This window comes from Anomalospiza imberbis, chromosome 10 (genome assembly GCF_031753505.1).
Source record: "Anomalospiza imberbis isolate Cuckoo-Finch-1a 21T00152 chromosome 10, ASM3175350v1, whole genome shotgun sequence".
In the NCBI taxonomy this organism is placed as follows: Eukaryota; Metazoa; Chordata; class Aves; order Passeriformes; family Viduidae; genus Anomalospiza; species Anomalospiza imberbis.
Window position 1 is genome coordinate 13,949,977 of NC_089690.1, and position 14,364 is coordinate 13,964,340.

Sequence of the window (14,364 nt, forward strand, 5' to 3'; positions counted from 1 at the left end):
TCTGTTTTTCCTAGACACCTTTCTTGAAAAAGGAACTCTGAAAGTTAAAAAAAATTTAATGCAAAATAGAATTGAGAAAAACCTTATTACAAATTAACTATATTTGTTTACCCTGCCAAAAAAACAAAACAAAACGAGGGGTGGGAGGGGGTAGATTGCTTTGTTCTTTGCTTTCTTTGCATTTTTGCAATAACCTCAATAAAATGGGAAAATAAATAGGTTATTCTTCTAAAAGAAAACCTATAAATATGTAGATAAAAGTTAGCATGATGCTAAACCCCAGGCATCTGAATTTACCATTACATTTTTGCATTTTTTTTCTGGTACAGCTTAATATTGTTCCAGGTAAGGGGAAAAAAAAAGACACCACCAAATATCATGTAGAACATATAAAAGAGTATTTCAAGATTGTTTTCAAAGCACAGTGTTGAGAAATGGTGGGCAGATATAGCACCGTGTTTGACTCCTCGTGAGTGCCTCTCCCCCGGCAGGGATGGGGCAGCAGGAGCCCAGGAGGGAGCTCGCCCTTGGCCAGCACACGTCCCCAGGCTCCTGCAGCTTCAGCAATGTGACTTTGCCGCGGGGCAGGGGAGGTTTCACAGCTCCATCCCTGCTTACCCAGGAGCCAGCCCGAGGGACAGAGGACAAAGAGTGAGAAAAGCAGCAGCTCAGCCCAGTGCTGACCCTCACACTGCCCTGGAACGAGAGCTCTCCCTCCAGCTGGGACTGTTCTCATCTTGCTGCCAAAGGTACTAAAACCCAGTAGAAAAACTGGTTTTTTTTTTTTTTTTTTTTTTTTTTTTTTTTTTTTTTTTTTTTTATTTTTTATTTAATGAATCCCTGTAGGTTATTTTCTGAATTTCCAATAATAGATTCATTGAAGTATCTATTTTAACTGATCATGGCCTGCCAGTACAAGCTACAGCTGAAAAATTGTATTAACAGCCTTCTCAAGCTAAGTCTTATTTTTCATGGCTCATTAACTTTGGTGTAGTCTGCTCCAGGCTGAAATTTTACAAGATTCCAGTTCTAAAGTGTTTTCTTTAAGAACTGATAACTAAAAATGGCTGGCAAGTTCAATAGTATATAAAAATAAATAAGTTATTAGCGTTAGACACTTCTAATTTACAGGGCTTGAAAATGTCAGATAAGAAAAAGGTGGCAGACAGTTATCACTGCTAATTACCTTCCAGCTCTGTTCTGGATACATTTAATTGCAGTAGCTGTGAATGAAGTGGTGCTCTTCAATAGACTAGAATTATTTTGTACAAACTTCAATAAGAATGTTTGTGTCGAAGGTAAAGGGTACTCAGAGAATTATCTCAGCAGCCAGCAAAATGTCCTTTCCCACCACTGTGAAAGAAAAGAAGGGAGAAGGATCTCTGTCAAGCTTTGCTCATTCCTTTGCCAGCTCTTTGGAGGCAGCAGGGTGTTCACAGCCTCCCCAGCTCCCCATCCTGCCCTGTCCTTGTCCTCCCTGGGCAGTGCGGCCAGGCCAGAGCTCAGGGGTCTGTCTTGGGGGTGCCTCACCTGCTGGCCCCTGCCCACCCTGCTCACACTGCCCCCTGTTCACACTGCTCACAATACCCATCCTTCCCCTGCCCACACTGCTCACAGTACCCATCCTTCCCCTGCCCACACTGCTCACAATACCCATCCTTCCCCCTGCCCACACTGCCCATCCTTCAACCTGCCCACAATACCCATCCTGGCCCCTGCCCACACTGCTCACACTGCTCACACTGCCCCCTGCCCACACTGTTCACACTGCCCATTCTGCCCCCTGCTCACACTGCCCACACTGCCCACACTGCCCAGGTCAGGGTCCGGCACAGCAGGGCTGGGGATTTGCAGCCCCAGTCTGAGCTCCATGGCTTCTCTCAGCTCCTCACTCAGAAGCACAACGAAGAACTTTCTTGTCCTGCATTAGTTATTAAAACGCAGCCCCAGTGGTGCAGGACAACGCTAAATCATCCCTGGGCAGGGAGTGGGACCTGCCCACCTGTGGCTGCCTGTGGCAGGCACATTCTTCTCTCTCTCAGGATTTTCTCATAGAGGAGCACAGAGAGAAAGAAAGAGAAAACAGGTTCTATTTCTGCTCCTTGTTTTTCCCATGTGGAATGTGTTTGGAGAATTCTTTACCTGGGGTGGTTGCTTGATTGGATTCTGGTGAGGATTGTTTGAGTCTGATGGCCAATCCAATCCACCTGTGTCTGGACTCTCGAGAGAGGGTCACAAGTTGTGAGTTAGTTAGATATGGTAGTTAGAAAAAGTAGGTATGTAGTTTTAGTATCTCCTTTAAATAGTATATTAATGTATTATAGTATAGTTATAATAAAGAAATCATTCAACCTTCTGAACTGGAGTCAGACATCATCATTTCTTGCCACCAGGTTCACCTGCATTCACAATAGCTGCCCATGGTGGAGCTGATCACCAGATTACTGAATGCAGGGGTGTTCTCCCCCCCCCCTCCCAGCAGGTGTGCAGCTGCTCCCCAGATATCCCACCTCTCCTAGAAAAGCACAGTTTAACACTCGTGGGGCAGGAAAGGTTAAATATGTGTTTGACACCACTTTAATTATTGCCACATACTAAGTGTGACAATCTGCAGAGCTGGGAGGGGCTTAGGTATGAAACAAAAGTATGCAACATTCAACAAGGTTTGTTTCTGCCACTTCACTTTATTTTCATTTTCTCAAATACTGAAAGAGCTTGGCCTTATATTTACAGCCAAACATATTAATGGTTAACATTTTTTGTACTCCCTTAAAAAGAACTATTTGGAATTTGTCTTCTTGGAGGGAGTGGGGAACTGACTGCTTCACTTAAAGAAAAAAGAACTTTTGTTATTACAAAATATGGGTCATGTTTCCATTACCAGGCAGTTTGTAAAAAAGCTTTGAAAGAAATGTTGTCAGGGAATCCAAATCCAAGTTAATACATTGTTTTATCAACATCAACTCTACTTTGTAAAGGAGGTACCTGTTTCACTGGTATTGAATTTATTGATTAAATAATGGGAGAAAGGATGCTCCAAAAAATAGACATAGTTCACATTTTTTAGATTTTTTTTTTTTTGGTTTAGGTTTTTATTTTGGAACTTGGCTTTATGTAATACCATATATCATATGACTGAATCTGCTTCAAAGAAAGAAAAATGGTTTTAATATGTATGAAGAATTTCTTTCCATATGTCATGAAGGGAAAAAAAATGTTTTGATAACTGTTTTCTCAGGAGACAAGATTTGTATGTTCTAAGGAGCAGTAACATGTCACCAGCTAAGCTGGTGAACAGCAGCAGTTTGAAATAGCCAGTGAGGATGGCTGGTCCAAAAGACATTTTTCTATAAAACCAAGCTGCAGTGGCTCTTTTCACTTAGTTGGTGATTAGCAGTCAACATTTCTTTTGGATTTGAATAAACACTCTCTATATAATGATTTCCTAGCATTTTAGTGTCCATTCTTCCTCTATTCTCTAGCAGTTCTGGGCCTTGTTATGTCCCTGCTGTCTTGTTTGGGAAGTGCTTTTCTTCCTTTCCATTTTTAAAAATGACCTTGCAGGTAAATCTGATTTCAAAGGTCCCTCGGCTCCATTTAAAATCCAGACCTTTAAACATGGTCTTTAATCGTTGTACAATGTTCTCATAAATTCCAAGCTATGTATTTTCTATATTGTTTCTTTATGGTTCATTTAGTGTGACATTATATAAAAATTTTAAAGAGGCATTTCCTTCTCAATCACATTTGAGGGAAGTGTCTGGAAAAATCACTCTTAAAACTTTCTGTTTGAGCCATTAATTAGTACACTCCTCGATAACTGCTGCTGTAGCTTTTGATTCAGTGGCACCAGTACACTTCTGGTGTGATGGATGAGCTGTAAAGGCTTAGATAGATAGGCTGTTTGCATGTCATAGTAAAATGAGATATGGCATTCACTTTCAAAATGAACTTTATAGGATAATACTTTATAGAAGTGATGACGTGGTCCTGGATACTGCAGCTTTGTAAGTAAATACAAATAATGCTCCATGTGTTTTATTGGCCTTTGTCAGTGTAACATTTAACAGAAAATTAAGACAAATTCAGAGCAGTATTTTAAGCTGAAAGGGGTATTAACATAATGGCATAAACAACAACTCAAGAATTTATGTAGGCAGCTATGAATAAAGAAACAAAGGTTTCTTGAACATAAGAAAGAGTCTGCTGTCAGGGAAAATCAAAAAGTCTCATGGAAATGGAGCTACTGGCAATCAGAACCCCTTGAAATGGGGAGAAATTTAGTGACTCTGGTTTTATTTTAAGTCTTCCTCTATAAAATATAAAAAGTTTTAATATTGCCCAACTGTTGTCTATTATGTATAACAACCTGCAGTGTGGAAAGCTTTTCACCTAAGGGGAATTAATGACCAAGTAAAAAAACCAAACAGAAAAATAAGAGGGGCATATGTGGAGTTAGCACAGCACTGGTCACTATCCTCTTTCTTACCCTTGAAACTGCTGAGGGATTAAAGCAGTCAGGTGCTCAGATGTCATGTAATGAAAGGGCCAGGACAATTTTCAGAGAGGAAAAGCAGTCCAAGAAAAGCAGAGGAACCACAGCTGGTTACTGCCCTTGGTTCTGTTGGTCCCCAGGAGCTCTAACACAGCACTAAAGGGTAAGGTTTGGGCAACATCTGTTCTTTGTCCAGCACGAATGGAGCTGGAAAGCAGTGCTGGAATGAAATCCATCCTGGGGGGAGGCTGAGGGAGTGCCTGGCTCCCCTGTCCCTGCCACCTGTACCCCCACCCCTGGCTGCACCCCTGGAGTGTGGCTCCTGCACTGTCTCTCTGAGAGCAGCAGGGAGCACAAACAGCACTACAGGCCTGAAGTAGATGTCTCAGAGAATTATCGGGACATTGATGAATCACACTGACATTTAGTCTGCGCTCAATGGGAGCTAAAAAAGTGAAAAAGTAATTTCTTTCTGTAGTAGATTTTCAAAATACCTGGAGGCAGATATTTTCCTGGGTCATGGCCCAGTCTTGTAACTTTCCTTCCTCAAACTCCTTCTCTTTTTGGTTCTTATATCTAGTGCTCTTGTATGTGGTATAATAATAATAATAATAATAACACATTTAGGGTAAAGAAAGATGCCAATGACACTAATAGCACCAAGACTCAGTTATGTACAAATTGTGCAGTATTTTCTTTTGGTCATTACAAATAGAATTAATGAAAGGCAAAAATGAAAAAATGGTTTTCAAAGGTGGATGAATCTAATAAACAATAGCCAGGAACAAAAAAACCCAAACAGAAAATGTTGTCAATTTACCTTCTACAAAACTTGCATGGGTTTTGGCAGTCAGCATTAAATGCAACTTTGCTCTATTGCTGTGCATCATCTCAGGACAAAAATATTACACAATGCTTGTATTTAATGTATTCTACTTATGTCAGTCAGTAAGTGATAGTATGTCCTATCTAATTGAATCCAGATTTCTGTGCATCTCTTCATTTACTTACTGTGCAAATAATGGAAGCTAGCATTAAAGTATTAGAATCAGATAAAATTGCATTTCATATTAATACAGTCAGTGGAAATGTATAATTTAAAATATATCTTATGAAATGTAATCTCCTTTACATACTGCATAGAGCTCTGATATTGATCAAGCTATTTCCAGGAGTGTACGATGAGAGGAGAAAATGAGTGTATTATCCTTCCTCTAGGGATAAGCTTGCTTCTTGCTGATCTCTCACACTGCTTCTTTGAATGAAACTAGTTCTTGCTTGATCTTTTTCTTCTTGTTTAAGGAAGGTTAGTTTCAAAAAGGACTGTTGCAATGTAGTCAGTCTCTCTCCAGTCAGATACTTTGTGGAGCAGTGGGTGAGCAATCCGGGGCCTCTTCAGCTCTGTCCCTTCTCTGGTCACACTGGGATCAGTTCCCAAGACAAACTTGGCTTTGTTTTCCCTGTTTCAGACAAGCTGAGGCCGAGGGGAGCTGGCAGGGTCTGGCTGGCAAAGGCACTGGGATGGAGAGGTGCCCTTGGCAGGAGCAGGGCACTGAAGGGCTGCAGGACACACAGCAGTGACTGCAGGGAGTGCCAGGACACCCGGATCGACAGGTCAGCGTGTCTCACTTGGCTGCCAGTTTGAAAATGCAGCCTGTTTAGAGACAGAGCAGGCTCTAAGTCACTTTTCTGAGCACTGCATCCTTCAGGCTGGTTCATGTGTCATTAACACCAACTAAATCCTCTGGGCACAATTCCAGTGAGAATGAGATCCTCAATATTCACGTGCAAGATCTTCTCTTTTCCACACCAATGTCACCTATTTGTGACCAAAGATTTGCTTTTGAAATCATAGTTTTAGTTTGCATCAGAAACATTCAAATACTGTCATCCTGGACTATGCACATACACATTTGTAACTGAATCTCTTTAAAATCATCCTCTCTTGTTCCTGATGAAAACATGTCTAATAAATCCTGTAAAAAATCTACCTATGCAATCTTGAGACAGGCTCTATTAAAATTTAGATGGACTTTCAAATTTAAGAGACACTTTAGGATTAGAGCCTTATATTTTAATACCCAACATCAATACTTCAAAGAAATTTATTCAGACTTGTACACCAGCAATATGGAAGGTATCAGGTGTCTTCCTGCATTGTTATCTGCTGGCTGGGGACCAAAAAGCAAAAATTAGTGATGCAAAAATCTGAAAACTGAAATTAAAAATGAACTCATAAAAATATGACATGAATATTGCCTATATCTCTGGAACAATAATTGTTACAGCTAACTTTTTTTTAGCTTTTTCATTAACCAGGCACTTAAAAATTTTCAAACTAATAAAATTATCTGAGAAAAAACAAAATTGCAACTATTTTCACTCAGTGTTGTTTACCCTTGGAGATGCAAAATTGTCTGCCAAATGTGGAATGATTCCTTTCTTTAAATTCTAACTGGCAGGAAAAAAAAAAATCTGCTCTCTGCAAAAATTATCTAATTTTGTAGCTGTCTTGAGGATATGTCTCCTTTTATCAGCTGATGCCCTTTCTTCCTTGAGTGGAAAACTCACTGTGATCCATAAACAGTCACTTTGCATTATGTAGATTATTTCCCAAGAAAAGTAAAGGAGTGGGCTTTTGACAATGATGGAAACAATGAAGCATGAAGAATTCAGAGAAGATCAAAGGTGCTCATTAGTTTAGATGGTCGGAAATAGAGCCATTAACAATAACACAGTATCTTTCTTGTTACTCTTTCATACAAGATGAAATTCCATAATTGTTGCATCAGAAAATGCCTCATTTACTTTGCATGAATCAAATATTTAAAAGAAATTCTTATGCTTCATATCACATGTAGTAGTGATACTTTGATGTATTTTTTTATTACTTGAAAGGCTAATTCAGATTACAGAGGTTTTATGAATATTTTATAGACTCGGTGTTGTGAATGATCAGAAATATCTCTCTGATATGCTCTGGGCTTACAATTCAGCAGTACTCAAATTGAACCCAGCAGAGGAATAGATTGTGGAAGCAAAAACCCAGTTGAATCATCTTCCATATTCCTGCATTTCTTCTCAGAGCATTCTTATGACAGCTACAGGTGCCTCCCATATGTGTAGAGCTGAGCACATCAGTGGTGCAAAGTAATTTCTTATGCTTGTCTCTTTGCTAAGACACAGCTAAGAGAATCTAATTTAGGCAATTTCATGTTTTAACCACTGACTTAGTTCATCCTAAAACTATTTTTGATCTTATTTATTTTCTTGCTTTAAATTATAAAAGTCTGCAAGTCTCCTAGTACATGGTTTAGCAGTTCCAATATTACTGTTTCCCTTCTCCATTTGAGGTTGAAGTATAACAATAATACAACTGATTTAATTAATTTTTTACTGCTTCTTTATGTCTCTTATGATTACCAGATTGGTGCTGTATTTAGATACTGAATTATTTTTATTTAGTAGCACATAAATAGTCTTTAAATTCTACCCACTATGGGCTTTCTTCCTGGATCTCCTGCAAAAGAAAAAGAGATCTGTGTATTTAAAATTTTGTGATGGAATATTCTGGGCAAAGCAGTGGATACATTAGCAAAAGTCAGATAAAAAACACCATAAAAATATATCTTCAGCATCCACAGAAAGCAAGAAATCATACTGAAAAAAACTGCCAGAATACCACTTAAACTTACCATACATACATACATACATAAATCACTTGTTTGTGATATAATGGATAGTCTCTTTCTTTAATGGTGATAAAAACCTCATCAACCATTTCTGCTTGCTGATACAAGCTCTCTGTCCCCTGCATTGCTCAGAAATTTTGCTGTGAACCCCCTTGTCCTCTAACAGGCTTGAAAAACCAGTCATTCATCCTGTGCCTCAGCCAGCTGTTCCAATGCTCACAGCAATTCTGTGTGTGACATCTAACCACTATGTCAGGATAAATGGTTTCATCTCTTTTTGTGCTGATTTGAACTACAAACTCACCAATGTTTTGTGAATCAACTTTTTTTCCACAGCAGTGAATTCCCACAATGGAACATAAGCAGAGAAATTGGTGTCTCTGCTTTCAGATGTCATCAGGTTTTCTTCATGATGAGCAGACTGGAGGTTAGCACTACTCTGAAGTCATGGGGAGCATCCACAGTGAAGGGATGTGGGAGGGTTTGTGCAGTTCCTCTCCCTCCTATTCTGCTGTTCCAGAGCCTACAAACAGCTGCCAATGTGGTTAATCATTACAAGCAGTAAAATAACACTGGTTGTTGTATGCAAAATATGGGTGCACTGGGAGAAGATGGGAGGGTGGGAGAGAAAAAGAAGACAGATTTTAATGACCTCTGTCTACTCCCAAAGTAAAGGCATACCCAGTCTTATTCAGCAGCATGAAGATATGTTTTAACAATAACCTTTAAAATAATGGTAAGAAATATAAATTAAATACTGCTTGCCTGTACTCCAGAGTTTGAAAAGAAAATCAGCTTCTGCTTCATTTGGTAGGAAGCCTTCGCTTACTCCAGAGAACAGGGTGCAAAGCCACAGTTTTGCATTGTTAAACAGATTTGGTATTCCAGCTAGGTACTGAATTTCCTTTAAATAAATATTAATACTTGGAAAAATTCTGAACCGTGTAAAACCCACCATTCCAAATTCCTTTCCAGCACTTTAGCTTATGCAAGACTGACACAAAAAGTAGCTTCTGAAGCCCACAGAGGCAAGAAGGTTTAACTTCTGTTTTCAATTTTGCTCAAAAAATATTAAAGCCATGCTCGAGTAATGATTCTTAATGAAAAAATGTAACTGTGAGGTAAACTCTGATCATAAGCCTGATCTTGTAAAAGAAGTGCATCTGAAGATTATCCTGAGTAATTGCTGCATGTTTTCAAGACATCATTAATATGATCATTATTAAGATGAGCAGATTTAGTGCTGGTTAACTGTGCCACTGCTGATTTGTACGTGGGTGCAACTCTTACATTTTGTCATGCTATCTTTCAATAGTTCCTTCTCATTTTGCCTCAGAACATGGGACAGGTTTCTATTTTCAATAGGGTTTATTGTCTCCCTTCCTTGCAACTCCATTAGCTGATAGAAAAAAATGGTGATAGGCTTGTGTATCAGGCCCTGAGATATACATGCCACAGGTTTTGAGTTTTCAATGAGTTTTCAATCATTTAACACATATAAAGATCACGGGGAAAGGTGAGATTCCAATACACAAGCCAGCTATGAAATCGCAGACATTGTGGCAGTTTTTCTTCTCAAACTATTGGCTCAGATACTGAGGGGACAGGGGATGGAAGGGAAATTTGCTACACATAAAGTATCTCCTGACTCAGCCTAAGGGAAGAGATATTTTTCTGGTTCTGTGATTCAGATCACTCATGGGCAAGACCAGACCAAGGCAGATGGATCAGACAGATGCAGAACAAGCCCAGACATAAAAGACTCAAATAAATATTGCAGTCTATGTCCCAAGCTCCTTAGTATTATGCTCAGGGTATCATTACTCTGTAAGTTTTAAAAAGGAAAGCACAAGAAACAAAGCCATTTTCCTATCTTTTTACTGAATTCTGCATTATATTTTCTTTCATAAAAAGCAGGCTAAATCTATTAACTGCAGCCATCTTACAATCTGCAGGCCATTTTCTGCCTGCAAGCTGTGATCAATTTATAAAGTACAGAGGGAAAAAGTCAGCCCAGAGCAGGATGTAAAATTTCCTGTAAGATGCCAACCCTCTCTCAGGTGCCCTCTTTGTGGGCAGTAGCACCTCCACACTCATGGCAGGGGGTGAGAATGTAGTTGAGATGAAGTAATCTCTTTAGAGAACAGTAATGTCATCCCTAAAACTTTTCTTCAGTCACTTTTCTCAAGTTCCACTTCAGTGATTTCAGAGCACTCAAAATTTACCCACAGAACATCAGAATTTAAATAAAAGACTCAAACTGTGCCACCTTTTAAATGATTTCTTGTTCTTTAAGATACTGGCAACCTGATACCAGAAATTCCACATCCCTTTATCTGTCTTAAGAGGAGCTTACAGACTTAGAAGCAATTTTCCCACTCTATCAAAATTCTATGGAGGACATGAGAAAAGTCAGAAGAAAAGCTCTGGTTTCCCTGACTTTGACCACAGAGCTCTCTAGAAGGCATATTGAATATCATTGCACCCAAACAGAGAAACATCATACCATCACCTTTTTAATCTATGATGGATGGCATTATATGGCAATAACAGAGCAATTCAACAGCAACCTTGTCTTTTCCTGGGTTTCATGTAAGTCAAATCCCCCAAAGGAAGCCAAATTTAAAAATAAAAACAAAGAGAGCTGAACTTTAACACCAGTTAGAGTCCTGCAGCAAGGAGTTCCTTTTTATTTGAAAGCACATGCAAGCTCAAAAAACAAATTCAGATAACCATATAATTTTCCCAGGGTGGACTCTTTGCTTTGGTGAGTCTCAGGCTTCTAATTAACCAGATCAGGTGTCAGACCAGAGACATAATGTTGGAGCCTTCATGGGCCTGGCTTCATTTCCCCTGGAACCACTGTGCAGGGATCAGAAGGAAAGATCTGAGTAGTTTGCACCAGATTTTCTTTACAGAGAGGTGTTAGAACCGAGCCATGGTTATTCTATAACTAGGCTGGGAAGGCTTTGGATGTCTCTACATGGAAAGCACAACATGGAGGTATGATGAGCTTTAGGAGTGCCATGGAGATGTATTCTGTTCGAAACAATGACAATTCTTTTCAGAAGAAATGATGAGTTAAATCGGTTGGTATGTTCTAGATGTATTTGTTGTTTTGTGCTCTTCAAACAGGTGGAAGCACAGCTACATGATGTTTATTAATGGCTTAGCAGGAAGGTGATACCTGTATGCAAGACAAAGTGTGCCTGGGAGAGGAGGAGCTTTCCTGTGAGTCTGCAAGACAAGATGTAGATGAGCTGTGGGTTAGAGGAAGTCTAATATCATGGTAAGTGATGGTATTAAAAATAAATAAATGTTGAACTCATAAACTAAGAGAAAAAGAATGAAGTGCATTACTGAGCAGTTTAGAAGAGAAAGAAAATTAATCCAACTCTTTGGATCAAGGCAGTTAGAAATGGTTTATAGTTTTAATACTCAAGACTGGAAATGACAATAAAAATTTAAAAAAAACCCTGACACTGTGGCCTTTATCATTCACCCTACTTACAATCATGGAAGGTATTTGTGCCTATTGTGCATTTATCAACACTCTATTTTTGTAAGGTGTAAATATTGATAACTAAAATGCTGATGTTAAACCATAAAAAAACACTGTTAAGTGAAAAACAGTCCTCAAGTTCACACCTCAGAAAACAAGCATTCCATACAGATGGCTGCATCCCAGTCATGGCACTACTGGTGTAGAATTTCTCAGCATGGTGAAAAGGGACATGTGGATTTTGCAGTTTCCCTGAAGGCGTGTTAAACTTCACAGACACCTCTCCAGAGAATCCAGTGGCTCAGATCTTTGTTCCCTTCACCAAGGAAATCGAATGCAGTACATTTAAAAACTGAACTCTTCACATGGCAGGTTCAGTACTGAACAGAAAAACAACTGTATGCTTTTCTTAAAGTAATAACCAAAACCTCTCAAATCTCTACATTAGTACTCAAAGCTTGAAATGCTTGTGTCTAGGTGTAAAACACCCAAAGCCTTGGACTTGTGCAGAGTAATTGCTGAGACCCATGTAGTACTCATTAATTTCTTTGGTCATGAACAGCAATGCCTGTCAGTTGTGCATTATCACAGTGCTGGAGGCCAAAAGCTCTGCTGCTGCTTTGTTTGAGGTAATAAATGAAGTGATGCCATTCAGAATTTATAGATAAGGATGTTAGCTACAGAAAGCTGAAGTGTCTTGCCTGAGGTCACAGAGGAATTACTTAGTCTGAGTCGGTTATCACTTATTTTAGTCACATAAAAGAATCTGGATCTCAGTTATCAACTATTTATCATTAAATATGTCATTGAGCAAAGAATAAAGAGTCAGCATCACTGTCATCATTCTACAGAAAATCATCTTGCGCGGGTGAGTCATCACAAAGTGGAATTCTGCAACAACATGATTTAACAAGAGCAAGGCTAGAGGATAAATATTAGAGTTACAGAAAGCATATAATAAAGACAAGATTACTGAAAACTCATCTAATTTCAAAAAGTGGATATGGTGTGAATCACATCACAGTTTTCAGATTCTCATGGCTTAGGAAAGCAGTTCTGATTTTGGCTTCATGTTTTAACCTTGTGAAACTCCCACTTTTGCATTTTGATGGGAAAACCATCCTTACTTCTTTAAAATTTTTGAGGCTTTTTAAATTCCCAGACTCAAATAAAATAGCAGGACAGCTGAAACAACACCACCTAAGACCAAAGAAAAAATTATATAGTAGACTCCATTTGCCCAAAGACAGTTGAATTTAGCAAATTGCTATCGAATATACAAACTTGAGTTTTTAGGCATAATTTGTTCTATTACATCAATCATGCTTGCTCACCCAAGCTGGGCTGCAATATCGACCCAGTACAATTACTTATTTCTACTTTCTTAAGGATTTTTTTGTCATTTGCAAGTTTTACTAACAATGATTCTATATCACTTTTCAGCTACTTGTGACTCAAGAAAATTAATTACTCTGAATCAAGAGTATTTCTGTGAAAGACTTGTTATAAAATCTGCTAATGGAGATCTCTAATTGAAGATAACAATTTTTAATCTAATAGTAGATCATAACCCACTTACATTGAGATTATATTAAGTTATATAGACTTGTTTGAAATACATTGTTTTCTGTGTCATTAATTTCAAATATTTTTAAATTTTAGATGGTTTAGTCACTCAAAATGGATGTTTGCCTTGAACTTCATTCTTCTAAATAATGGGTAAGTTTGCTACTTGATGATCAGATGCACAGAAATAACTGTCATTTTTATTATCCAATAAAATTTTAATATGAATGGCAATAAACAGCCTAACTAGAAAGCTTATTGTTAATTTTAAACTGACTTCTGTCCTTTTAAGGACTATAGTTTTAGTGTCCTCTTTAATTTTTACAGTTTATGGTAGATTTTGGTAGTAGAGGTTAATTCCTCTGATAAAGAAAAAATAGCATGTGCAATAGAATGTATTTACAAAGATTAATTTTATTGCACAAATGATTAATCTCCTAAACTTTATGATGATAAATACCAAATAAACTGCAATGAGATACAGATTATTTTCTAGACTTTCAGAAATTCTTAGAATGATGAGAAATGGGAATGCATTGGCAATGAGTACTTGATGATGTATAGGAATACCAACATTTTTCCAAGCACCTCTGAACCTCACCCGGTGCTTCTTGGACTGAAATTCCTGCATTACTAATGAGGGAACAAGGCAGTTACAGAAGGAACACTGAAAGAGAAAAAAAAATACTTTAAATGCTATTTAATTAAATGTTATTTTCAGGATCATCTTTTGATTCCTATGAAAATCATTTCATCAGGATTTGGAAGGAGGTTGTTGAAAACACCAGCATTGCAGAGCTGGAATATTTTTATTTATTTTTTATATTAATAAAAATAAAGCTCTTCAAAGGATTTAATATCAAATTATGTATTTTGGTGCAGGTAATTACATAGTAGTTTACATCTATCAAACACTTAACTGTTCATTTTGATTCAGTGTCAGGATTCTGATTTGAGTCAAGAAGTTCTGATGTTACACCCTGAGTTTTTATCTTCCATCCCTTTCAGTGTGCAGATGCATTCAATGCTTCTGCAAATCGGCCTCATAACTCTAAAGAACACTGAGGGATTCTTGTGGCTTTTATTTTTTATTTGGTTCTTGTTTTGTT

General features: G+C 38.2%; 1 long non-coding RNA gene across 1 annotated transcript; it reads right to left on the bottom strand.

Annotated features, from left to right (window-relative positions):
- Window positions 1-8,348: 8,348 nt before the first annotated feature.
- LOC137479569 (uncharacterized) lies at window positions 8,349-12,756 on the bottom strand. Its single transcript, XR_011002348.1, has 3 exons — window positions 11,836-12,756; window positions 11,375-11,424; window positions 8,349-9,091 (listed from the first exon to the last, which is right to left on the bottom strand). It is a non-coding gene; the product is annotated as an uncharacterized lncRNA (long non-coding RNA).
- Between the last annotated feature and the right edge of the window lie 1,608 nt (window positions 12,757-14,364).